Source organism: Palaemon carinicauda, chromosome 43 (assembly GCF_036898095.1).
Source record: "Palaemon carinicauda isolate YSFRI2023 chromosome 43, ASM3689809v2, whole genome shotgun sequence".
Classification (NCBI taxonomy): domain Eukaryota; kingdom Metazoa; phylum Arthropoda; class Malacostraca; order Decapoda; family Palaemonidae; genus Palaemon; species Palaemon carinicauda.
The window spans coordinates 37755821-37783320 of NC_090767.1; the positions used below are offsets into that span (position 1 = coordinate 37755821).

Sequence of the window (27500 nt, forward strand, 5' to 3'; positions counted from 1 at the left end):
AGAGCCATGGCACAGAAAACATATGTTCATGAGTGCTGATCAGTTGATGTGTTGCTTAGCTGGGACTTATAATTCTGACAGCAATGAGAAAATTTTCCCAAAAAATTGTTTTACCTGCTGGAGATTTTCGGAAGAGGTTTCAGATGGAAGAATTCCCGCAAGGAAAACAAACAGGTTACCATACACCATTTCAGATACCGAGACATCCACAGCATCTTTAGGAGTGGTTCTGAATACCAGGAGGATCCAGAGAAACTTGGTAAACCAGTCAGAGCACTTGCAGCGGGACATCAACACTGCTTTGATGGTACGATGATAACGTTCAACCATACTGGTGAAAGCAGGGTTGTATACATTGTTCTAAGGAAGAGTGATACCCAGGATATTCGATAATGATGTCCATAATTGATAGGTCAGATATACACGAGGCAGACGTTGCATTTTCCCTGTTAATGGCTTTATGAAAACAAAGCTTGTGATCCTTGCGAATGATGAATGACATTCTTTCCGAGAAATAACGGAAAGTTAGGGACAGCTAAATGCACTACCAGCTATTTGCAGTCGAAGGTGAAGTAGCTGGATTCCGTTATGAACAGCTTTCTATTGAAGAAGGCCAATGGGCATGTAGAGCCATTGAACACCTGCCCGAGGACTGCCACAATAGTGACGTCACTAGCATCGGTGAAGAAAAGGAGAGGTCAATGTGGCACAGGAAAAGTAAGAGCAGCAGTGATTGATATGGCTTTCATTGCGTTGCAGAAGGCCCTTTCTGGAATAGGACTGCACTCCAGGTCTCTTGGCTTTCTTTGAAGGAGGAATAGAGGGGGCAAGGTGTGGTGATTCATGGCAGGAAACGGTGATAATAGTTGATCATGCCTAAGAATTCTTGCAGTGCTTTCATGGTCGAAGCCGTGAGGAAGTTCTGAATGGCTGCTACTTTTCATGGAGGATGTGAACTCCTTCAGGAGAGAAGTGGTACCCTAAGAATAATACTTTGTTGGCACCAAAGTGCACTTGTCATGCAGTATCACAAGGCCATTCTGTTTTAGGTGGTCGAGTATGGTTCATAGATGACGGAGGTGTACCTCTTTGGAAAAAGAGAAGAAAAGCATGTCGTCCACGTAACATTCACAAAAGTAGAGTACCCCTAGGATGCTGTCCATGAGATGTTGAAAAGTGGTCCCAGCATAACAAAGGCAACAAAAGGAGCTATTGAAATTCTATGTACCCAATGTGGTGGTTATGGCAGTATTGTGATTTCCTTTGGGTTCAAGGGCACCTGATAATACCCCTTTAGGATGTAGAACGTGGAGAAAACCTTGGATTTGTGCAAGTAGGAGGTCACATCGGCTATGTATGGGAGAGTGCAGTGAGCCTGTTCTGTCTGCAGTTCAGAGGCTTTTATTCCCAACACGGACATAGAGTGCCAACTTTCTTCAGGAATATGTGAAAGTTTGATGATGATAGACTGGAGGCCTTTTGCCAAAAGCTCATTTTTTTTTATTTTGACGAATATTTGTTTAGCAATTGCCAATCGATACGATGACAGACATAAGAATCTGGTGAAAACTGTGGCACCCGTCGTCTCTATATGGTTATAAATACCGTATTAAGCTGAAACCATGGTTGTTTGACGAAATTTTTAAAGGAAAACATCTGGGTATAATGTGAGAAGTTGGGATTATGTATCCACGGGTGTGCTGATGTTGAAAGCAAGGGGAGAGGGGATGGGTTGGAAAGGTGTTGAGGAGGATTAATCCTCATTGACTAACAGTAGGTGAGCTACGTCAACCAGGTGGTGGAAATGGGAGAGGAAGTGCGCTCAGAGAATTGGCTATTTGACATCAGCAACGAGACACTTTCAAGTATATTTGGCGATTCTAATCAATAATCTGACGGTTTTATAACCATGCATATGTATCACAGATCCGTTGGCAGTTACCAGGTATATGTTGGCAGATTTAGACATACTACCTCATGTCATGTAGAGTGGTCTTGGCATAAAAGAACCGTAAGCACACGTGTCTATCAAGAATCACACAACCGTATCTGCGTCATGTAAAAAGAAAAGATTAGTGAAGGGGGAGGCCACCGCCACTAGTTATGGCATACATATATATTTTTATCCACTGACGACGATTCGCAAATTTCTTCGTAGCTGCCCTGAATTTGATGTGGTAGTAGACTAACTGTGGCTGATGGGTGTCGGTAAGTGACTGACCAGGTCGGTGGTTGAGGCGTAAACAAGGGGTGGTATGTACGGGTGGTGGGCTGCTTTGTCGCTGCTCTGGCACGTCAGAGGGTGTGCGACTGTGTCCTATGGCACCCACATTAACTTTGGTCAAAGTTGAATAGTTCGTTCACCTCCTTAGAAATGGAGGCGTGGGGGGAGGTCCAAAAGGCACTGAAGTGGCTGTCCATAAGGCATTGACTTTGGTCATCAGGAACTTCTTGGGCAAAATATCAACATCGGGGATGACACACGTACAGATTCGTGTAAGCACGTTGCACAAATTGCATTAAGTACATTCACTTCACAACGAGAAACGCCGTATTAGGAAGCAGGTGAACAATACTGGTCATGTCCATGAGAGAGCTAAGCAATATAGTCCCAAACGTTATTGAGAGCTAAAAAAGTTATGCTATGTGGGTGGTTGCTGATAGCGAGTACTGCTCTAGGACGTATGATCTGAGGTCTTCATACATTATGGGGTGTCCCCGTCTTTGCACAGCCAATTGGAGATTTCAGGGAAGTGTCCCCAGGGATGGTAGCGAGAACATATTCAGCTTAAGTGTTTGACAGGGTTACGCTCTATAAGCAAAACTTGACTTCAACATTTGGGAACCAGGTTAAAGTCTCCAAGGTGTGGCGTTAATGGCTTAGTCAGTGTCTGAGGACAGCATCATCAAGGATTAAGGCACGGGAGGTAGTTTAACACCCCGGTGGTCAACAATGTGCCGAAGAGCAGTTAAGTTGTAACTGAGAGACTCGTGAATGCAACTGGACTTTATTTCGTCAGAGCTTGAGTATTTATATAACTAACCTGTTCCAGTTAAGAAAGGCACATTTGGGAGTGGGTGGGTCGTTTCAGAGCATCAATATTGAATGTTCCATACATCGCAAATTGGTGTCGATGAACAGTATAGTCAGTATAGGAATGTGATATCTTGTGATCCCTAGTGTAGTGTTCTTGGTCCTTTATTTTTCATAATACATACATATGACACGTGGTTTGGTCTAAAAAACAAGCTTATCGCATATATAGATGATGCTACACACTTTGCATTAATTCCATACCTTGAATGTAGATATCGGAATGCTGAATCCCTTAATAGAGATCTAGCTAAAATAATCGCATGGCGTAAGTTATGGGGCTTGAAGTTTAATCTGAACTAAACTCAAAGTATTCTTGTAAGTAGAACAAGAACAATGGCTCCTTAACATAAAGATCTTAGCATTGAAAATGTTTCTTAAATTTTTTATGTCTCTTATAAACATTTAGGTGTGATTCACAACAGCAAATATACTTATCACAAACACATTAGCTCTGTATTATCTTTCAATTCAAAGAAAACTGGCTTTTGAGCTATTTTGATATTTTCAATAATTGATCTACTCTTGAGACTTGTTTTAATTCTTGAATTTTACATTGTTTCGAATAATGTTCTATATCCTGGTCTTTACCTGCTGATTCTCATCTGAATTTGTTGGACAGAAACTTACGGTCTATCAAATTTCTAGTTCTTAATCTAGGTATTGATCTCTGGCACCGCAATTCAATTAGTTGGTTCTGTATGTTACTTAAAATGTTTCGTATTTCTAATCATCCTTTACCTTCATATCTTTCCAGACAGATACCTCCTGTTCGTAATACTAGTTATGCAGTTATTTCTAATAGCCTTGCCTTCAAAATCATGAGGGTGAATATTAATAATATTTTAGAAGTTTTATGGCTGTTTTGACCATGATTTGGAATGATCTTTATCGGTAAGTTGAATCGGTAGAACTTCAAAAGTTCAAACTTGCAACAGATATTTCCATGTTGAACCGGCGGATATAGGTCTTTTTATAGTTTATATATAACATATGTTTTGACGTTGTTACAGTTTATAAAATATTTTATTCATTTTTTCTCATTCAGTTAATTACTTCCTTATATCATTTCCTGACTCTGCTATTTTTCCCGTTAGGTTTATAGCATCTTGCTTTTCAAAGTAGGGTTTTTCCTTTGCTAATAATAATAATAATAATAATAATAATAATAATAATAATAATAATAATAATAATAATAATAATAATAATAAAATGATAATAATATATTAGGAAAGAGTGTATGAATACAAACATTGCTAAGACAATATAAAATTTGGATAAATTCAATTTCAAGTTAGAATATGTAAAGAAGATTAATCGTATTCAATGTCAAAGATGCACGGTACGGTAGAGAATAAGATTGATTGTAATTTTGAAAGGTTCCCTGAGGGTTATGGTTTGGAGCATAGTTTTAAAAGAGAAGATATGGTATGTAAGTGAGTTTCAAGTGCATTAACTAAAACATATAAAAAAAGGTCCCATTTATGGAAATTTCGGTATCATAGGTGAGTTGAAAACAAGGGCAATGAATGAAATAAGCATACAAGATTTATATAAGAAGAATTATATGTTTAAAAGTTAATGTTTATATAAAATATTAGTAGGAGTAAAAATATAGTTTTATATAACTGTATATATGTTTTTTGGACGGAACTAATCTAAGGAATATAGGGCAATTTACCACAAATGTTTCGCACACTATCATTCAGTGTTTTAATTTTTTTTTTTTTTTGTATATCCTGCTCTCTCCGTGCACATTTAAAAAAAGTAGATTAAGCTTGGCTTTTCTTGTATTAGCTTGTTTGAATTTAGTGAGGTTTTTGCTTGCAAGTACTTGTATATAGGCTCATTATCCATTAAAAAAGTTTAGTTACATTCCTAAAACCTCTCTGATATAACCTAACAGAACAATCGCAAAATTGCAGACCAGAGAAGGAACAGCTCTCTTCCTCCTTTCCCCTTGGTGCTGCACCATACTGTTTGGGATACCTCCCTTTATTTATGTCTCTGTCTCTCTACAACATTCATAGAAGTAGGGAGGAATTTACTTGATTTCAGTGCAGCAAGATTCAGTTTCACAGAAGGGGCATAACTAGCTATATCACCAAAGCAGGCTATATACTAGTGGCTATCACCAACGACACTTTTGGGGAAATCTACAATTTCCTTTTTGAACAAAGGGATACCCCAATAACGTACTACGCCCCAAATATTTATATCCTGGAGCAGTACCCACCATTGCAAGCCGTCCATATAACCAAGATTTTTAAGCTCTCTCCACAACAGTTTGTGAAGTGAAAGTCTTTGCTTGCACTCGGGGAAATCACAATCTAGTTCACTTTCAACCTGCTACAAATAGCTCTCCTCAGGTGGTGAATCTACTTTGGGCCCTTTGGGTACCGCGGCTGCCCAAACCTGTATGTGCTGCCGTCCCTAATGTCAACATTTTGCTCATGAAGGACCTGGTGACCAAATTCGACACACTTATGGAAAACCAATTAACCATCTTCAATTCCTCAATCCATACCCTAAATAAGATGAAGAGGACAACTATTCACAATCAACTAAAGTTAACCTGAATGTGGTACGATAGAATATGGTAGGACACAGACACACACACCACGATGTGTAGAAGTGGTAACAAAGGCACCCACCACCAATATGTTCCACCCGTATCTCACACCACAACCAGTGACCTTTCTAGCCACTGACTGATGCACATTACCCGCAGATATGTTACTACCACTCCTAATTCATAGTTGCTGTGTAAAAATGTGTAATCAGTAGTCAGTGGCCTAAAGGCTTTTAAGGAGACCAGGGCTTTTGGCAGTGGCCTGCCCTCTCTGCACTCTTTTCTATTTACATGATGGAATTACAGAAAGAAGCTTTTGGTAGACAACTTAGTCTGTCTAAGCCTACCAAAGTCCAAATAGTAGCTGCCAACCGATCTGTGATCTCCACCTAGTTTTAAGGAGCCCTTTTGTTATATTTTGTGAGTGCCAAATATAATTTAAAGTTTCTCTTTGCTAACATCCCATTGCTAATCCTCGATGTGGATTTCTTCACCCATTTCCACCTCCTGGATGAGGTTGCTCACAAACAGTTAGTTAACACAGACTCTTACTCGTCGACACTTGTTCAACACACAACCTCCAAAATTACTCCCCACATCAGCGCACCCATGGATACCTACGCCCACCTCCTCACATCATACTCAGAAGTTTTTCTATCCTAAACTTCCCAATATACCCAGTATTCCCTCTATACAAAGTATTGATCACTATATCAAGACAACAGGGCTATCAGTGTTCGCAAGAGTCAAGTGTCATCTGCTGAATGGTTTTGGAGTCAATAAAAAAAGTTTGCCGAATTGAAAGAAATGTACCTTTGCCAAAAGGCTGTAATCTCATGACTATTGTCCTTAGATATAGTCCTGCAGTAAGAAAATTCCCTACACCAATGTGGGGATTACTGGCACATGAACAAGCAGACAGAATGGATTAACAACCTCCCAACAAAACCTTTCCACAATTACCTTCTGCTCACAACAAAGCAAAGACTTTATCCATGCTTGACTTAGAGGAGTGGAAGTTAGTAAAAGAAAATTTTGTTGGGATTGCAAGTGATGTGTATGGCAAGAAGTTTATTGGAGGCAGAAGGAGGAAGGGCAGTGAATGATGGAATAAAGGAGTGAAGGTAAAAGTGGAAGAGAAAAAGAGGGCTTTTGAAGAATGGCTGCAGAGTTATAGTAAAGAGAAGTATGAAAAATAAAGAAAGAAAAATGTGGAAGTAAAGTGCAAGGTACGTGAAGCAAAGAGGGAAGCTGACATGAGGTGAGGTCAGGGATTGGGTCAGTCATATGAAGAGAATAAGAAGAAGTTTTGGAAAGCCAAGGTTACACAGAGATAAAGTAGGTAAAACAAGAGGAAATATCTGAAGTTTTTCTATTTTCAGCATTGATTGATTAAAGGGAAAGTTATACCTAAACAGAATGGTGACTTACAAATAAACTTGGCCAAAGTAGGTATTTCTTGTATGAAAATTAAATCTAATACTGAAATCAAGTCAAAAAAAAAAAAAAGTAAAGTAACTATAACAGAACGAGTCAATGCTTTCAATCTTGTGCAAATATGAAAATATATATATAGAGAATGATTTAATACGTAAATATGAATTAATAATATCCATAATAAGTATTGTCATTATGGGAATAATATGAAATGCTGCAAAAGAAAATAAAGTAAGTGTGCAACAACTGAAACAGGACGGAGTAACAAGTTTAGAATTGTGAAAATGAGACATTGATACACGTTGGTACTGCATCAGTGATTACATATAGAAAGAATAACCAGGGGCTGAGTAGAATATATGAATATATCTTGTCTAGTAGAATACTTTAAGTTCCCAGCATGATGGTGTCTGATCACAGCGGCATATGGTCCGTGCAAATGACAAAACGCGTACCATCTAAGAAGTTGAGAAAGGGACGGACAGCAATTTAGGGTCGAAGTTAGAGTAGACAAATTCCGCTTTTGATATTTTTTCTCATTGAAGAAGGCAGATGGGTGTGAAGAGCCGCAGAACACCTGCTCGAGTACTGTACCAATAGTGACGTTACTAATATCAGTGAAGAGAAGGAGAGAGGCAAAAGGTATGGGAAAGTTGAAAACAGCTGCAGCAGGTGATAAGATATTCTTTGCGTTAAGGAGGGAGCTTCCTGAAGCGGACCTAACCTCATGTCTTTTGGCTTGCCTTTAGTGAGGCCATATCTATGAAAGGAGGTCTATGAGCATTTTGCACCATGGATATATATTTTGTGAGTAACATTGTGTTTCTGTGAAGTTTATTTTTCAGAAACTGTTAAAGGCAATTTGCAAAGAGGATTGGCTGTCTAACTATAATAATTCATTATTTCCCATCAAAGCTGCTAACCGAGGGTCATAGTTATCTGAAATTATTCAGCTCTATACCATTGCATCAACTCTGCAGTACAGAAGGTGAAAAAACCAAATCAGGAGACAAATTTGCGAGCTCTCAAGAAAAATACTGATTGTGTCTTGCTACTTGGGTAACAAGGCATATCGCTTCGGGGCCATCACGACAATAAGGTGGATTAGTCATCTACCCCAAAAAAGAAGAAAAACAATTTCATTGCTATGTTAGAGGAAGATGAGAAGAGTGATGAAATACTACATGAACATTTGTCACTGCTTCCAAAAATGTTGAATACAAATAAAATACAATATAGGAGGATATGGTCCAAGTAACTTAGAATATGTTGTAAGCCGAGAGAACTGAATCATTAAATGGCTATGTTTAATTGTATTCCATAATAGTAGATGAAGTCACAGAAAACTATACAAATCAAAAAGATCTTACTGTGTGTCAGCGGTATCAAAGCATGATCTCAAACTAGGACAGTCCAAAAATGTTCGAGATCTTTTTGGATCTTAAGAACTTTTGCTGCACAACAGGTCAAGCCATAGCTGATGAGTTGATAGAATCTCTCACATCTAATAAACTTAATTTGGCTTACATATGAGAACAAGCATATGATGGTGTCTCTTTATTGTTATCTGAATGCACACGAGTTCATTGGCATATAAAGGATGTTTCTCCAAGGGCACCATACATTCACTGTCATACCCAAGTGCCGAATATTGCTATTGACAAAAGCAATGAACTACCACAAAACCCAAACATGATTGACCTGATAGATTCTGGATATTAGTTTTTTTTGATAACTCATCGAAACTTCAAAGAGTCTTTGAAACTGTGCTACATGTTTACTGCCTTCAAATCAAGCATCAAAAACTGATAGGCCTGTGCAAAACTCGGTGGGTTGAACTCCATATGTGTCTTGAATTGTTCCAGAAATTTTATTACTATGTTGTAATTTGCTTAGAATTTTTAACATGTGATATCATTTGTGACTTTGAAAAATGGCTTGGATTACGTTAAATCTCTAGCATCAAAGCTACAAAAAGCATGAGCTGGGCATTCACATGGTTGCGGTTTCACACAAGATATCCAAGGGCTCAGAGTTAACATTAATGCTGAGTTAGTTTCAGCAGTGGTACGACAATGAAGTGAAAGACATTGCAGAGAAAGTTGGATTAACTGAAACCATGCCACGCTCAACTCGAGTGCAATGGCATCCAAGTAACACTGAGTCAGTCACACCACTTCAATAATGAAAGTGCAAAAAGGCAATCCCATTGGTTGATGACCTTTTATAACAGCTGAAGGATACGTTTTCAGCAGAAGAATATCAGCCGGTTTCTAGCATACTGCATCTGGTCCCGATACTTACAACATAACGTTTCATTCTGTTTGAAGACATCACCACGTACCTACTACTAAGGAAAGAAGACCGTCCAAGCTCGCTGTCATTTCAAAATGAACTCTGATGATGGGAAATGATGTTGTGTTCCTTGAAAGGCACGCTTCCAGACACACTCATGGACGCATTGTCCTATGCAGATACAGATGCTTGTTCCAACATATGTTCACTGTTTATCCTTTTTTGTGTTACCAGCCATGTCAGCCGGAGCTGAGAAACACTATAAGTTATCAGATTGCTAAGGACACACACATCAAGAATAGAATGACCGACCGCCGACCCTCAACCCTCCACTTCAAAGTCCAACTAGAATTGACAGATATTGCTGATGAGTTCATCAAAGTACACCGTAGAAAACTCTTCAATAGCACCCTACTGTCAGAGTAACAATTTGAATTGATGAATTCACATAGAAGAATATCAATAAAAATGTTCAATTTGTATCAAAGGTTTTAGAAATTTACCTTGATAATACACCTCAGTCATGTGTCCTAATTATAAAAAAAAAATATTGTTTCACAGCAAAATAAATCTTTTTATGACAAAGTCTGAACATAGTTATCCTATATTATACTTGTCGAATTTCACAAAAAAATAAATTGGTGCAAACAATATGAAATTGTTTTATTTTGGTCATGTTAGATATGATCATTGATAATATCCATGAGCTCAGGATTCATTGTCATGCCAAAGAAATTAAGAAAATACAAGAAAAATTAAATCTTTCATTGTTGAAGAATACCCGATTTAACTTCTGTTTTATGATCTCCTTTTGGTAATTACATCATCTCAATATGTTTTGTTTTACACCATAAATATCAAATAAATGTGTATATAGGATATGCATTTAATTTCACCTATAAAGGAGAGTTAGCACTCATGTTCTCATTTCTTTTATGATTTTTTTGACAAGATCAATCTTGCTTTAAAATGGGAGATTCTTCGGTTCAACTCTATTAGGAGGCAAATGAGTTATATATAGTAAAAGAGACATTGTTAGTGCAAATATCTGGATGATGAGGACCCTCTGTCATAGACTAACTTATAATCAGACTCTGAGGATTTTCTTTAGCAAAATTTAATTAAATTCTTATATGAAAAAACTTTGCAAAAAATCAATAGTTTTTACTGTTATTCATGGTATCTCTAATAAAGATAAACTTCATGGTCAATATAGTTAACATAACATTTGAATGGTCATTGAAAGTAACATTGAACTCACCTCTTAATTAACCTTGGATACCCAAGTGTTATCTTCAATCTCGTATGCATTCTATTTATCAGGCTTTGGTAAATGCTCTGGTTTTTTCTCACTTTTCATTTGATACTTGTTAAGTTCTGGTCGATCACTTTTATTATAAATATTCCTGTAGTGAGCTTATGAAAAGCAGAGAGACTCGATTCCAAATAACTTTAGACTGATAAGCTTTCGACACTAAACACGATATATGAGTGTTGGGTGTGCAACTTCTTATCTGCTACAGACTTTATCTCTCCCGCGTGATAAGGCGTTCAGAGGTGTTATCATTCGGCTCAGTGATAAAGGCTACTTATACCTGTAATATTCAATTTATTTTTCTCTTAAATAGTATGTTTCAACTAAACATATTGTGAGTTAGATCATCTAATTTTAGGTATATTGTAATTGTTAATTTCGATAGTGAAGAGATGAGGGAATTTTAGTCTAACCGCTATCTGTTATCTACATCTCTGCGTATATTGCCACATATATTGTTGAGGAAGGTGAGGCGTTGGGGGATGGGGGTGAGGAGGACCAACGTCGTGATAAGAGCTCTTTCAGGCAGAGCTGCTGATAAGGACAGTTTTTGTCTCGTAATTTTCTCCTGTTGGTGAATGCTAACCATGAGAAATAAATCTTGATTTGTTGGTAAGGTGAGAAATCACTGTAGGCTTTGAATGTATACAGAGTTTTGGATTACTTTTAAGATAAAGCATTTTTCAATAAATATCTTCTGAGATGAAGAGGGAAACTCCGTTTGACAGTCTCTGGAGACCTTCAGAAGTCTTAACTACTCATTTATTACCAATTTTGAGAATATTCTATCTTTCCTTTCTCACTATCTGTTGACTAGGTTACCAGTTTTCACATATTTTACATCAATCTGGATGACAAAATAGTTGCTGAATCGATCAAAGTAAAACTTTCATAATGATGATATTCTTATGTAAAGAAAGCCGGCTTTAACTAAAGTATTTTAAGAAAACGCATCTGAATAATTTAAGGTAATAATAATAAATTTAAATTATCAGACAATAATTGAATAAAAAAGAAGTATAGTGTCTTAAAATTTACGATATATTCTAATTTGTTCACATCCATAAATGAACAAAAGGGTTCATGATATTTCATGCTTTTTTTCTCATTTCTCTTTAAATATGACAATTTTTGATGTAAAAAGAGGTTAAATTCTCTCTTATATCATTTCGAAAATATTCTCAAAAGAAAAAGTAAAATGTGTACGATATAATAAAGAAAATAGTTGTTAACCAATTGAGCAGAAAAATTCAAGCAAGTTAGCGGTCACTTTGCAGGCGAATGTACATGTTAGTGTATATCAAGCCATTTTATAGTCGCACTGGATCAACTTGTGGATAGCACACCAGTATTTTGCGATTCCATGACGACATGGAGCCTACCACCAGCTGTATCCTTTTACTTTTTATTGAATATTTAATCAGTGGAACTTTGCTGCAACTGATATTGGAGGCATGTTATTAAAGTAAATCTTCAAAGCTATTTGAAGGTAACTAAAAAGAGTTAAGATTCTCTCTTGGCATTTCTCCCCAGATGCCAGGATGCTTTCCTATGTTGCATCAGTCTAGCAGAAGACCTTTGCACACTGCTGAAACACACTTTACCTTTTTCATAAAAAAAAATGGTTTACCTTTATTGAATATGAGTGATAATTCATCACATCTAATCAAGGGATAAAGGAATGGGGATTTCAAAGAATTTGGGCTATATACAGACTACAAATGGATCATTTTAGGGTCCATTCTTTTATTTGGAGATTATGTTGACAACCGTGCTGGCAAAGAACACATAAATCCACGTATTTATTTATGATAATTATTTCTCTGTGAACAGCGGAAGTGGTTTCATTAAGAAAACCAGATATTCAGCATCAATGCTTGCTTTAAGACACACTGGCTGTATCATCTAGCATGCTTCAGGAATGTTTAAACCACTGGCTACATAATCACTCCCACTTTCTGCATAGCCTCTACAACATTTAAAACGCTTCCTAGAGGTAATAATCACTGCCATATCTTTGCTCAGGCAGCCTCTGTAATGTTTCAAACGCTTCCAGAAGGATAACATCACTGTGTATTCTACCACTGAAACTTACTGCACTACATCTAAAATGTTGGAAAGACTCCCAAAAAGCCGAAATCAAAGGCTATACCACCATGTGCGCTTACTACACAGCATCTATAAGGCTTAAAACGCTTCTGGAAGGCTGAAATCACTGAGTGGCTCACCACTTGCATTGGCTAAATATCCACTTGCATTGAAGGATTTATTTTTTTTGGGGGGGGTTGTTTTTATTGTTGTTTGCCAAATTCAGAAAGAGAGAGAGAGAGAGAGAGAGAGAGAGAGAGAGAGAGAGAGAGAGAGAGAGAGAGAGAGAGAGAGAGAGAGAGAGAGAGAGAGAGAGAGGTACTTAGTGTAATGATTGTTGTGAGAAAGACTGTAGGTAGAGCTGAGGTTGTTTGTTGGTTTTCAGCTAGGTTAGGACAGTGGCGAATGGCTTGGGCGAATGCTCTTCTTGATTTGACTGCAGCAAGAGACAGTTGTGAGAATGCTGGATTATTATTAGTATTCTTTTACCAGTGTGGAAGTGTTTATTTCAGCAGTTTTTTTGTTTTTTTTTTTTGTATTTTGGCCTGGACTGTGTTGTTTGCTGGCCTTGTATGTACATGAATAGCTTGATGATGAAGACCCAGATGGTACAATGATTTTTGGAATACATAGGTGATCAAGAATTTTTAACCATTGATGACCTGGCCAGTAATATAAAATATTCATGTTTGTGATGATGATGATGATGATGATGATGATGATGATCATGATGACAGTGATGATGACCACCACCTAAGTGACTGTTCTGTCAAGTATATTGGAGCATGAGTGTGTATCGTTGGCAACCGAACTGCGGTAAAGTTGCCATATGAAGACTGGACCCTTTGTTGGGTAGAGTGTTGATATCAATGAATTTAAACATATAAAGATTTAATTAGGTGTTTTTAGAATACAATGATTTATTTTAGTTTTAAGTATTTTTTGGTACAGTCTGTGAACTATGTCGGTGTCAGGATTTGTGAGGAGTTATCTATTTTTTTGCGTATTCTATCTACTGAATATTTTTTTTTCTTTGAAGATTTAGGTTAAGGTGACTTTTTTATCTGTGCTTAGTATTAAGGTTTTGTGATTGATATTTTTTTTGTTATTTGAATGTTTTTTTTCTAGTATTTAAGTGATTAATTAGGGTTTAAGGTTATGTTTTGTTTTTATGCCCTTTTTTTCTAAGAATGTTCTGGGACAATTGTCTGTTAGAGTGATCAAGGGTGTGGGGTTTGCTTTTGTGTGTATCCTCTCCGAGAAGCCTAACATTTATCATTATTATCATCATCATCATTATTATTATTATTATTATTATTACTATCCAAGCTACAACCCTAGTTGGAAAAGCAAGATGCTATAAGCCCAGGGGCTCCAACAGGGAAAAATAGCCCAGTGAGGAAAGGAAATAAGGAAATAAGTAAATGAAGAGAACAAATTAACAATAAATCATTCTAAAATAAGAAACAACGTCAAAACAGACATGTCATATAATAAACTATCAACAACATCAAAAACAAATATGTCATAAATAAACTATAAAAAGACTCATGTCCGCCTGGTCAACAAAAAAGCATTTGCTCCAACTTTGAACTTTTGAAGTTCTACTGATTCAACCACCCGATTAGGAAGATCATTCCACAACTTGGTCACAGCTGGAATAAAACTTCTAGAGTACTGCGTAGTATTGAGCCTCGTGATGGAGAAGGCCTGGCTATTAGAATTAACTGCCTGCCTAGTATTACGAACAGGATAGAATTGTCCAGGGAGATCTGAATGTAAAGGATGGTCAGAGTTGAGAAAAATCTTATGCAACATGCATAATGAACTAATTGAACGACGGTGCCAGAGATTAATATCTAGATCAGGAATAAGAAATTTAATAGACCGTAAGTTTCTGTCCAACAAATTAAGATGAGAATCAGCAGCTGAAGACCAGACAGGAGAACAATACTCAAAACAAGGTAGAATGAAAGAATTAAAACACTTCTTCAGAATAGATTGATCACCGAAAATCTTGAAAGACTTTCTCAATAAGCCTATTTTTTGTGAAATTGAAGAAGACACAGACCTTATATGTTTCTCAAAAGTAAATTTACTGTCGAGAATCACACCTAAAATTTTGAAAGAGTCATACATATTTAAAGAAACATTATCAATACTGAGATCCGGATGTTGAGGAACCACCGTCCTTGACCTACTTACAATCATACTTTGAGTTTTGTTAGGATTCAACTTCATACCCCATAATTTGCACCATGCACTAATTCTAGCTAAATCTCTATTAAGAGATTCACCAACCCTAGATCTACATTCAGGGGATGGAATTGACGCAAAGAGAGTAGCATCATCTGCATATGCAACAAGCTTGTTTTCTAGGCCAAACCACATGTCATGTGTATATAGTATGAAAAGTAATGGGCCAAGAACACTACCCTGTGGAACACCGGATATCACATTCCTATAATCACTATGGTGCCAATCAACATCATCATCATCATAATCATAATCATTATGGGTAGTAGTAGTAGTAGTAGTAGTAGAGTTGGAATTGATGTAAAGAGAGTAGCATCATTTGCATATGCAACGAGCCTCTTTTCTAGTCGAATCTACATTTTATGTGTAGCCTATGAAAAAGGAAAAGTAATCGGCCAGGTAGAGTACCCTAGTGAGTACTGGATATTAACATCAACTACACTTTATGATTTATTTCTTTGAAATTAGATAATGATGCTAAGAAAAGACCAGCTCACTCCCAACACTTTGAGTTAGAAAACAATGTCCTCATGATTAACACGGCAAATGGCACCACTAAAATCAATGCCAATCATAAGGAATTCACATGCCACAAGGCCTTTATGAAAAGGCAAATTACAAATTAGTGAATATATGATTGCCCTTTGCCTAACTATTTAGACGTTTTGCCATAAGAATTTTAAAATCTGTAGATAATATGGGAGTTATAGAAGATGGCCAATTATCAGTTGGACCTGAGCTACCACAAATTCATTAACATAATGGAGTAACATTACTAATTCTCCAACTTGTGCTAAAAGCTCCTCTTCTTGCTACCTAACTATTTGCTTTTACACCTACTTGAACATCCAGGTCAGTCAAGAGAGCTTCAATTTCAGGAGATCAAAAAGGTAGACTAGTTAGTTGGGTGTGCCACCACATGCAATTGTTGCCTTGACTCTACAAGGTTTAAAACTTTTCCAGAAAGCTAAAATAACAGGAAACATCACCACTGCCCTTACTGCACGACCTTTACAACGTTTACAACGATTCTGGACAATGGTTTTAATGCTTCCATAAAGTTAAAATCAAAGGCTGAAACCCAACATACACTCACTGTATACTCTCAATAGAATTTAAAATGCTTACTGAAATCTTGAATCCCTGCTAAATCTTTGTTCAGACAGTATATACAATTTATTGCATCAGTTTAGACACCGACTGTACTAAAAAAAAGCTAAGCATCCTGGCACCTTGGGTAAATTTTATAACATTCTACAGGCTTTTACAGGCTACTGCTGAATACGCAAATCCATTCAGTCTTGATTGCATCACAGTCATAGCACAAGGACCAGGGCACACAAACAGGGTCCTTTTGCAATTTTATCAGGATTGCTCAGTCTCTCCAGGATTTCATTGAAGCAGGCAGAAGTACCAAGACCTCATTTACAGTATATTTCCAGGAGCAAAATATAACCGCATGATCGCTGGAAATTTGAAGAGGGATTTTTCGTCATTTTCATTGGTATCATCACACCAGGCAAAGGCACCAATATCAGTGATTATATATTAGTACCATCATCATGGTATAAATGCATGAGTTTTGGTACCTGAATTTTCTAGCCTTTCTATTTTCTTCAGGAAAGTTAAGTACACCTGCGTACAAAGGACACTCTAGAAATCCTGAATTTTATGCTTTTTAACTGACTTCTTCCGAACAACCAGGAGTAATAGGAATATTAATTATTCCAAAGAACCAGTACATGAATCTGTTTACCCACACAGGAACTTTGGTCACTTCCATTGGATATATTCAGGTTTTCTTTTTGGTTTTATTGGAACATGGAAAAGAATCGGAAACTCTATCTTCATACAAGATTATTCTACCTAATTCATGGTTTCATCGGAACACACAAAAGAAGTGGGATATTAATATGTGAGTCCGTATAGAAAGGGTTTGCAATTTTTTCGTACATAAATAGCAATTTTTTTGTTTTGAAGATGCTGTAGTGCTGGATAAATTGCATAGAACACAATATTAACAAATTCCTAATTTCAACACTGAGTAACAACCGCACTTTCCTAAACTTAGCTTCTATCATTGACTCTAGTGGGTGTTATTATTAAAAGTAGACTTACCATAATGATAATTTATGATATATTAATTCTTTAACATTTTTACTTGACAAAACCTCTATATGAGGGAGAAATTTAGGTTAGTAAATAAGTTTTGATTAGTATTACTTAGTAATTATATGAAAACAATGATGGTACTCGGACAAAAATACTTCAGACCATTCTGCTATTAGGAAATTTTTCCGAGCTAAAAGGGCAACCTTCTGAGTAAGTGTAAATGAGTCTTATTAAACATTGTGTGTAGTTTACTTTCTGAATTGAAAAATAAAAATAAGTGCACTGAATATTTTTTGTAAACACATAGAGTTAGAAATAGTATAAATATGATACAAGCAAATGCTGTGATGGTCATGATAAATTTTTATAAAAACAAATAATGTGACCAAAAGGTGGTGCAAATCTGCCTCACTAAGAGAATTATTACATGTAAGATCATATGTAAGTATATGCTCTCCCTATGTAGGTAGGAATCTATTCCTGACTCATGCATTGGAGGCTGCTGCAGGTTGGGTCACCCAGTCTATATCCAGCTCTTGTAGGAGATGTATTGTCTTAAATTATACTCCTTTCTGAACAACCTGTATCTCATTGACATCCTCCAGTCCTAAACTTCCTACATGGAGCAGTGTGTTGCTTATAATCTTAAACAGCCAGTATGCAGACTGCACGTAGGCCTACGGCTGCTTCCCGGAGATCTGCAGGCCTGCTGATTCCCACTCAACCAGACCTTTGTGATGTGGCATGTGCACATTTATGGATGGCATATGAGCATCGTGCAATCAAGGCCTTCCAGACCGGACTTGTCAATGTTACCACATCTGAAACACTTGGTACCCCAATTAGGGTTCCAGCATCCGCAGCCTCTGAAAAATGTTAAATGGAGTTGTCAACCTCCATGTTCCAATCAGGGCAAAGATCAATGTTGTGTTGGCTCCACTTTACAATGTGAAGAATCTGGTTCCGAAACAATAGAAGGGTTGACCTGGGTTTCGTTTGGTGCCTAAGGAAGGCTAGACTAGTACTCCAATCTCTGCTACCTAATCAAGCTCCTAGGAGTAGCGCACTGGCATAACATCGTTAACTCATGATTTTTTAGAATGAAAGAGAGGACCATCTAATTTAAATATACTATTAGGTATCTACCAGGTTGGAGGAATTGTGCGGGAAGCTTCCTATCCAGTTTTCCGGCCCTGAGAACCTCCCCTGAGGAATGTGATGCTGAGTTGGAGGACGACATGGCAGCAGCCATCCCTTTAGCAGCAATAGATACTCTACATAAGGAGGAGCTCACGATGGACGTGAAAACAGTCAATTCAGGGGCACCGAAGGATCCTGTATACCTGTTACTGATAGTGAAGGTATCTGCGGGCCATTGACACCTGCAGAAGTCGCCAGGAGTAGCCGGCCTTAAGCCGTTTTATGTTATGAGACATCACCTATTAACTTAAGAAAACCAAGTACTTTACACATACGAAGTTGGGTATGTATAACTAGTAATCCAAGAGGAACTTCGTCGACAGATCGCAGCAAACCTTCATGCAGGTCTTCATGGAATTGACTCCAGGTTCAGGAAGGCTCAACAGTCCTTCTACTTTCCTGGTATTGAGGCAACCTTCATCAGAACAGGAACTGGTGTACTGTTTGCAACACACACGCACCTTCTTCACCAGGGCGGGTGTACCTGAGTTACTCCGATAGGCTCAGGGGATGGCTCGCAATATCCCATTTCCCTAATGGTGCTAATTTCCAAAGAGTAATTTCCGTGCTAAGAGGCTATTTCATGAAGTGGAGGCCCCAGAGGAGGTTTCCAAGGACGGAGGCACAAACCTTGTGAGCCAATATATGTCGGCTTTCTTCATCTGCAAATTACCTATAGTCAAATGGGAAAGCAGAATTAGCGGTAAAACCCGACAAAAGGATAATCACGGCAAACACACTGTAGGGGGCAGCCTAGACTGCGATAAGAAATCGCTCGTGATACTGCAATATTTGAACACTGACATTCGCGATATCAACTAGTCTCCTGCACATATGGAAACTGGTACGCAATTACAAAATGGCGTTCCTACGGCATGGCCACATTAGCTGGTTGACAGACATTGGAATCACGAGATTCCAATCATTACCAATAGAGAAAATCAGTGGTAGTCACCCCAGCAAGACACTGAAACCCTTAGGAGGAGTGGCCCACGAGCGAGTGGAAAACCTACTAACAAATAAATGGGACTGTATGGTGTCGGTGGTGGATTCCCTTCCCCACTGGCAGGATGGGATATAATTTGATGGCAGTGGAGGTCTCTTGCTAAGAAATAGGATATTTCCCCTATTAGCGGCCTCGACTTTTCTCACAATCAGTCAACCCCCATCTCAACCATGTTGGTGGTACCAATACACCCTAAGAAGCTGTCTAAGTGCCATGCATTGTTCACTGACTATGTCATGGACAATGACAAAGAGTATTGTTATATGCAATTCTTCCTTTCATTGTAATTGAAACCGTTTACTATTCCTCATTTCCGTACGGGTAAAAAGATATACAATTTTTTTGCATGAATAATATAATCATGTGAAAAACTGTTTGTAGCAAATTTCAAAGTTTTTTATTTCGGTGGCACAATTTCTGTTTAGTTATCCATAAAAAATGACGGGTATTTTTATTTTCCTTCTAAGAAGCATACTGATTACCCTTTTTTTGTCATCATCATCATCATCATCATCTCCTTCTATGCCTATTGGTGCTATGGGCCTCAGTTAGATTTCGCCAAATGTCCCTATCTTAAGCTTTTGAATCAATACTTCTCCATTAATCATCTTTTACTTAACGTTTCATAGTCCTCAGCCATGTAGGTCTGGGCGTCCAAACTCTTCTACTGCCTTGCAGAGCCCAGTTGAAAGTTCAGTGAACTAATCTCCCTTAGGGAGTCCAAACAGAATGACCAAACGTTCTCCATCGACCACTCACTATTTTCTCATCCACTTCTGGCACTTGGGAAATGTCTCTTATGGTTTCATTTCTAATCTTGTCCAGCCATCTAACTTCCAATATCCTTCAGAGGGCTTTGTTCTCAAATCTACAAAATCTGTTCCATATGTTTCCATTGACATACCACAAGTCTACTACTCATGTCCATACAGTAACACTGATGTCACTAAATTGATATGTAGCCTGATTTTTATGATTAATTTTAGGTTATTCGATTTAAAAATTTTATTTAACCTTGCCATTATCTGATTTGCTTTTTTCACTCTTACATTAAATTCCATTCTGAAGACCCCGTATTAGAAATCATAGTTCCCGAATATATAAATGATTCTACCTCAATCCTTTTTTTTTCCAATAATACATCACCTTCTATTGCATGTTCCGTTCTCATCAGATCTTTCTTTCTTCTATTTATCTTGAGCCCAACCTCCTATGATATTTCATACAGTCTTGGAAGTAAGCATTGCTAATCCTCTGGTGTTCTACTAATAAGGGCAACGTCATCAGCATACTCTAGATCAGCTAATTTCCTACTACCAATCCAGTTCAATGCTTCTCCACCATCTTCCACTGTTCTATGCCTTACAAAATTCCTGAGAAGTCTAAACAATACTGTTAACAACACATTCCCCTTGAGGAATCCACTGTTAACTGGAAATTAATTTGATATGACTCCACTAACATTAACTTTGCATATACTAATCTCATAAACAGACTTAATCAAATTCACATATTTAAGATGAACTCCATAATGAAGCAGGACTCTTTCAAAATTTGCCGGTGTACACTATCAAAGGCTTTTTTATTATAGTCCACAAGCCATCAAAAGTGAATTCCCATATACTACGCATTTCTATACAGCGTGTCTTAAAGTGAAAATTTGGTCGGTAGAACTTTTACCTTTTTTTCAAATCCTCATTGTTCCTCTCAGCTTTTGATCAATCTATCTCCCTATCCTCTTTAGAATAAGCAAACTATATATTTTCATGACAACTGACGTAATGTTATGTATCTCTAATTATTGCAATCAGTCAGATCGCCTTTTTTTCCCATTTTCACCAACACTTCTAGCTCCCACTCACCAGATTTAGCCTCTTTATTCCCTATTCTGAAAAAAATAATCTTATTAACCTTCTCGGAGTCACTTCATATCAGCTAATACCATCTCAGCAGTTATGCCATCCTATCCAAGGGGTTTCTATCTTTTGAGTTTTTTATAAAAATAGCTTAGACTTTAAACACACTGAATTCATTCATTGGCACGTCAAGATCTTCCTCAGCTTCATGTATATCATTCAAATATTTCCCTTCATATCTCCTATCCATGACTTCACTGATGTTGTCCATCTAACGTTACCTTTCTTCATCCTCAGCTATTGTAAGAGTTCAATCTCTCTTTTTGATGGGTATAGGCTTCTTTTCATTTGTCACTGTGGAGATTTCATTAGTAATTTTATGAGAAGTTCTTTCACCATTAATATTCGTTGCTTTACTGTCTAAATATTCTCTACAGTCATTCCTGGCTTTTCTTTTGACTTTACTATCAATACTGGAATACATAGCATGTTCTATCTTGTAATTTTGCATTACTTACTTGAATACTTTCAGCTATCAATTTATGATTTTTTCTTCTTTTCTATAGTACCGCAAGTATCATTTGATATACATGGTTTTCTCCTTCACTGGAAACAGACTGATAAATGTTCTTAACACCACACCATTCATCGCTAATCGCCTGCTCTTCTTCTCTTAGAGTCTATAAGACTGCAAAATGATTCCTGTTCGGTGCTTTCAGTTTCATTTTCAGTGTGGCTATTAGGAAGTGGTGATCATTACAAGTATCTACACTCGATAACCTCTCATATTTCTCAGAGTCCTCATTCTCTCTATATTGATGGCTATGTGATCTATTTGATTATTGTAGATGTCACAGGGAGAAGTCCTAGTGTATTTTTGTATGCACTTGTTCTGGAAAAGAGTACCTCCAATAACAAGGTTGTTGATGAACAAAAACTTATTAATTGGGTTCTTTTTTTTTCATTTGCAACTTTGCTTAGAATTCTTTGCTGTGATCCTTCTGTTAGGGTTAATATGGTTTTCCCCATATTCCATTGGCTGCCTAGCAACTTGATATCGTTCCTGAAATTATTCTTAATTTTGCAATGTTTATTAGGATGCTAAGATTTTGAAGACCTGACACCACAAAAGTGGTAAACTCTTTCATGGTAGTGAGACTTAGGGGCATTCCAATCAGCATCTTTTATAACAGTAGCACAAGACTGAGCCCTTCTGAGTAGTAATTGATAGCAATGCGAGAGAGTTGTCATTTCAAATGGATCGTACGACGTGTAGATTACTCTATTTTCTGCAGAGCCTTTTTTGTAATGGAGTCTGGGAAATATATACCTTTCTATGACTCCTTTTTCTAGCCACATGGTTACAAAGGAGGCGAGTTCCACACTCCTGTGCTGATGAAAATTTGGGAGTGAAGTTTTGGATATCCTTAAACACTAGTGATCCCTTGGCATAAAGCTTTGTGCTTTTGGAGAAAAGGTGTAGTTTCCTCTCTTTAAGGATTGTGTTTGAGAGAAGTTTCTTGCTGGTTGGTGCCAGCAATGACCATATTAAGTATGAAAGAAAAAGTTATGTTAGGTATATTTCTAAACAATTGCGTTGTGTGTTTGTTATTTGAAAATGAACTTAGAAAGTCAGGGAGTGTCAAAATATGTAAAGCTAACAGTTTTAGACCATATGCCTAATGGCAGCATTGTCATTATAGTCGGTAATGATTGAACTACATCAAAATGTGTGAATTCTATTGTAAGTGAAATTTATTTGCTTTAAATGGTAGTAACTGGGTCAGATTTAGTTACAGATATGCACAACTGTCATAGGTTTTTCATGGATTCGAACGTGTTTGATGGAAGTGGTGATTTTAATCTTAGCAGGATTGTGGCTGAAAAGACTGACTCTATCGGTGGTGAAAGTGTTAGAGAAGCTTACGATGTAACTGTTCAGAAAAGTGATGTAGACATAGTCGATGTCCTGGATTTAAGTAATACTTACTGAGCTGGTTTAGGCACCAACATTCTGAATACGGATGAGCTACTCCATTGGTAGAGAGAGTATGAGATACTGACTTGTATTTTTGAATATCAGTTTGATAATTATCCCAATAATATGTGTGTGGAAATCTTTTGTCATTATGTTTGCCCCATATCAGTTAGCAAAGAGATTATTGAACAATTAGTAATCCCTAGGAAGCTACGCAATTTACTTTTGAAATTAGTTTATGATGATCAAGGACTTTCAGGGGTAGATAAAACTCACGAGTGTCAAGTTGATGGTAATCCCAATGAAGTAATTCCCAGAGCTCCGTTATATAATAATCCATCAGAGGGGGAGCCTTTTAAGAATATCGCAATTAATATAGGTAGACCTTCGCCTAGAAATAAGGGAGAGAAAGTAAGTGTTATAAACATTGAAGTGGCTGCCTGATCAAAGATCTCTCAATAATTTTAATCTTTTCTAACTGTTGAACATAAAGGGTGTGCAATGAGTGCATGATTGCCGTGTTGTAACTAGTGATTTCAGCCTTCAGGAAGCGTTGTATACTTTATGGAGTCTGTGCAGTGAGTATATGTGGTGTTGTAGTAAGTTATTTTATCCTTCTAGAAGCATTGTATTAACAATCACTTTCTATTAAAAAGCTATTAACTATCTTTTAACAATCATGGGTACTCTAACCCATTACTGAGAAGCAATCTCAGTAAGATGCTGCAATGCAAAAACTATAGTTAAAAGCTTGTTGAGTTATTCTTAAATGTTTGGTCTAACCTGCTTTCACCCTAAAGGCTCCGTAGGGCATGACAATTGCTAGGTACATTTGATTGAACCATGCAAACGAAGTTTACTTCAAGGCTCACACAGAAGCAATGGAGATGTATATGTTAGACCTCGATAGGATCTTCCATTTGGATGAGAGTAGCTTGTCTACTGTTATGACGCCGGTGAAGGTCTTATGTGAAAAGGGTCAGCCTGTGGCCTCTCAGATATCCCGTGAAAGAAATTCCACAATGCCTTGTGTCGCTATCATGAATGTTTCAGGCCATTAGCTCCATCCAGTATTTATATTCCAAGAAAGAGAAGGAATGATTCTGTCATGCGAGGAACTATTGATCTGTCAAAAGAAATCCTGCATCAAAATTGATGGACGAATAGTGAGTGTTATCTTGAGACGCTTCAGCAGGTCAAAGAAAGGACCTCTTGCTGAATGGACATTAAAATGAAGATTGTCTCGTGAACATTCAGGATATTGAGTAGGTGTTGCAGAAGGCCCTCATCATAGCGACATTGCCTACTCATACAATGGCTAAGATCCAGCCGTTGGATATGTCTGTCTTTGGGCCTTTTAAGAGTTTCTCCATCTTCTTCCTCTGATGAGGTCAGAATACCAACTCTGACTCTGGTTTTGGAGCTTTCTCAGATTTCTCCCAGGGAACATTATCTTGGCAGCCTACTGATGTTGGGCCCTCAACTTTGGGAATGACAACTACCAAGCTCCAATTCTAACTGCAGGAAGCCTTATAGCTCTTCAACAGAACTAGACCAACTTATTATTCCCGAGTCTGTCCGATCCTACACTTACGATCCTGGTCATCCTTAAGCAAGGGCCAAAAAAAAAGGGAAGGCCTTTATACTGACTGAAAAAAAAAAGAATCTCTTTCAGAATTCCGGGCCAAGGGCTAAAAGAAGAAGAAGGCTCAATAGAAGCAGGAACATGTCAAGGAGAGAAAGCAGGGTATCACCGGCAAAGATGATTATAATCCTGTTCCCCATGATGAGTCTTCGCATTTCTTAGAGCACATGAGGGACAGTGCGGATGACTCCTACCCTTCAAAAAGAAAACCAGAGGTGAGGGACTTCCAATAGTTTTTTCCCCTTCCCAAATAGGAGAGCCTAATTGTTTTCTTTTGATCTTTTGATTTCATAAATCAATTTATTCTTAGCTACATTCCATAATTCATTTTATATTTCAGGTGAATGGATTTGTTATTGTTTTAGCCTACATTAATAGTTCAATTCATTTTTAAGTAAATTATTTCATACTGGTGGATATGGATGAGGAAGATGTGTACAGCTCAGGAGATGCTGTTATGTATGGGGCTAAGAATCTGGCCATTAAGGAGGATGACCAGTTTGAGGAGTGAGGGGCAGCACAAAGAGGGAGACCAACAAAATTATAATACAAAAACCATTACCTCCTTTCTGCATGAGATAGGACTAGCTCTGGAGCAGATGAGGAACTTCACACTTCAACTCTTTGACATTTGAGTGATTTTGTTAGGCTTATTTTCGCAGCACATGCAGTCAACTCTTGAAGGGGCAAAAAAAAAAAAAACAAGAAGTGGCTGTGTCTGATTATTTAACATTATGCATCTTATTGCCAAGACAGCTTCACTTAATATAGCCACTTTCTCTTTCAGGTTGACCCTATTCACGTAGCCTAGGCTTGACGACAAACTTCACTGGCTCTTCATTACAGTAGACAAGTTATTTTTATCTTGTCAGGGCTGCACATGGACTCCTCCATTGCATTTTTATTAATCCTGAAGAATATCCTCCTTTCAGGGCTAATAGAATCCTGAAGAATTTTAACTTGCCAAGGAAACCCAAAATCAGGAGAGTGTCATCCTGTCAGAGCTGCCAAAATCCTGAAGAATGTCATCCTGTCAAGGCAGACAGAATCCGGAAGAATGTCATCCTTTCAGGGCTGCCCGAATTTATAAGAATGTCATCCTGTCAGGAATGCTAGAATACTGAAGAATGTCCTCCTGATCGGGCTGCCAGAATCCAGGCGAATGTCATCCGGTCAGGGCTGCCAGAATCCTGAAGAATGAACATCCTGTCAAGGCTGTGAGAATTCTGAAGAATGTCATCCTGTCATGGCTGTTAAAATCCTGAAGAATGTCATCTTGGCAGGGCTGCCAGAGTCCTCAAGAATGTCTGCTGACAGAATTCTGATGAATGCCATCCTGTCAGGGCTGCCAGAATCCTAAAGAATGTCTTCCTGACAAAGCTCCTAGAATCTTGAAGAATATCCTGACAGTGCTGCCAGAATCCTGGAGAATGTCATCCTGTCAGAGCTGCCAGAACTCTAAAGAATCTAAACCTGACAGTGTTGTCAAAATCTTGAAGAATATTATTCTGTCAGGGCTGTCAGAATCTCGAAAAAGGTCATCCTGTCAGGGCTCCAAGAACCCTAAAGAATCTCATCATGGGAGTGCTGTCAGAATCCTGAAGAATATCATTCTGTCAGGGCTGTCAGAAAATCGAAAAATGACATTATGTCAGAACAGCTTGAACCCAGAATTCTTATCCTGTCAGGGCAGCATGAATCCTGGAAAGGGTAATCCTGTCACGGTATCAGAAACCCCGAAGAATTTCCTCCTTTCATTGCTGCCAGAATCTCGAAGAATATCATTCAGTCAGGTCTACCAGGATCCTTTTTCCATACATAAGATTATTTTTTTAAATGTATTATTTTGGGTTAAATAAATATCAGTTTGTATTTGATAATCTTATTCAACCACGTGTTTTTGTTGAAGGATTTACATGGGTTCAAATTGAAGGGTATGTGTAGTCCCCATACAAAGTACATCTCTTCCCTTGGTGGGACGGCCCATATATTTTTTTCCTTTTTCCATAAAAAAATATATCAACTTGAGTTTCTTGGGATCATACCAAACAGAATCATATCTTAGACTTTATTTTCATGATTATGTTTGTCCAATAAGTCTAGATATTAATTAGAAAAAAATTCTCTAATACTACTGAATTGACACCACCTCTACCAAAACCTCTACGGAGACGAGCTAATAAAATATCCACTGTAGAACTCCGTTTTTTAGTTATGATCCTATAGTAAAGTTGTTTTTTTTTATCACAAAATGCAGCCAGAAGATTAATAAAGGAATTTTTAAATGGTATTGATATTATGACGTGTATTTAGAGGACCTTCTTTTGTTTTCAAAAACAAAAGTCCAGGCAGCCTTTGAAAAAGCAAACCTTGCTTAAAATCTAAAGAAATGCTTATTTGGGAAAACTACCCCGTATTTAGGTGATAAAGTAGATATCGGAAAGATTTGCTATCATTAGCTTCCCTATCCTAACAATAAATATTTTCATAGATTTGCGCAAAACTTTTCAGATATAGGTGCTTCAATAACTAATCATTTTAAAAAGCAATATGGTTTGGTATTCAATGAGGGGTATGTAGAAGCTTTCCATATATTCAAGGCCGTATTGCTTTAATAGCCAATATTATTGATACCTAAAATTTAGC

The 27500-nt window shown here is 37.5% G+C and overlaps 1 protein-coding gene across 2 annotated transcripts in view; it reads right to left on the bottom strand.

The window, feature by feature from the left end:
• The window catches only part of LOC137633618 (uncharacterized), an 871256-nt gene that overhangs the window by 582303 nt on the left and 261453 nt on the right, over positions 1–27500 (bottom strand). Inside the window, exon 1 of one of the 2 annotated variants that reach the window (XM_068365882.1) lies at positions 10660–10881. The exons of the other annotated variant lie outside the window; for it this stretch is intronic. The gene's annotated coding sequence lies outside the window, so the exon portion shown is untranslated. Of the gene's footprint in view, positions 1–10659; positions 10882–27500 lie in introns of those variants that run through there. 2 annotated transcript variants of the gene reach the window in all.